The 1,091-nt window shown below is 40.8% G+C and overlaps 1 non-coding gene across 1 annotated transcript; it reads left to right on the top strand.

Moving 5' to 3' along the window:
* Positions 1-522: 522 nt before the first annotated feature.
* TRNAA-UGC lies at positions 523-594 on the top strand. The gene has a single exon. It is a non-coding gene; the product is annotated as a tRNA-Ala (tRNA).
* Positions 595-1,091: the final 497 nt, after the last annotated feature.

The raw sequence follows: 1,091 nt of genomic DNA, 5'->3' as shown, positions 1-1,091 counted from the left end.
AGAACAGCTTACTGTTAACATTATGGCCCAAAGATGATTAACATCCCTGTTTTGATTGTTCTGTTTCAGAGCACAGCACAAACGCCCAGCTTCTCATATTTGAAATCTGGCAATAGCAGGTTTCTACAAATTATTTTATCATCTGTGGCAACTATTCTTCCCCACTTTTCTTGGGCATTCACCCAGTCGCCTTTCACCCCCCCCCCCCACCTGCACTGTATTCAGGCTTTATTCCAATAATCCTCAGATGTTAAGAGAACAGCAAAAGGCAACATTACTGTGTACACATAACCTACTGTCACTTGCTTTCCCCCTCATAAGGCATTAATCTTTCACCTCATATGGTCTGCCACCTGCAAACAGGATAATTTTCACCAACAAATAAGGATGAATGGCAAAGCTATCTTGCATTTTCACATATCTATCTCATGTCATTCTAAGCTGTGGAACTGAAAGAGGGACAACTCTGGCGTAATCTGACCCTGGTTTATTACCCTGGGTTACTAACCTCTAAAATAGGGAAAGGATGTAGCTCAGTGGTAGAGCATCTGCTTTGCATGCAGAATGTCCCAGGTTCAATCCCTGGCATCTCTTGCTGCGCTGGGTGAAGGTCCTGCATGAAACCCTGGAGAGCCTCTGCCAATTAGTGTGGACAATAGTGAGCATGAAGGCACCTTCCTATGTCCCTCTGCCTCCAGAATTCCCTCGTTCAGATGTAATGGGGAACTTTAGCTTAATACAAGTCAGGGAAGTGGGAAAAAGCAGTGCTCAAGCCTATTTATTACTTACTTACTTACATACTATATTCACATTCTGCCTTTTCAGGAATAACCTTCACAAGGCAGCTTACATCAGGGTTTTTTTTAAATATTTTTTATTGAAAAATTCAACAATAATACATACATTTTATAAACACTCATTCAAACACACTTTCATGATAAAAACATTCATACATACACACAATAAACCTTATACATACTTCCTTATCCCACACACCCCCTCACCTCACCCTGTGCTAGGCTTCCAATCACAACTGCTGTAATGTCTTTTAACTTCCATTACTTCTTCTTGCATACTGCTAATTTTATGCA

Source organism: Lacerta agilis, chromosome 11, assembly GCF_009819535.1.
Source record: "Lacerta agilis isolate rLacAgi1 chromosome 11, rLacAgi1.pri, whole genome shotgun sequence".
Taxonomy (NCBI): Eukaryota; Metazoa; Chordata; class Lepidosauria; order Squamata; family Lacertidae; genus Lacerta; species Lacerta agilis.
Note: the sequence above shows the minus strand (reverse complement) of the source record. Positions and strands in the feature narration are given on the sequence as shown.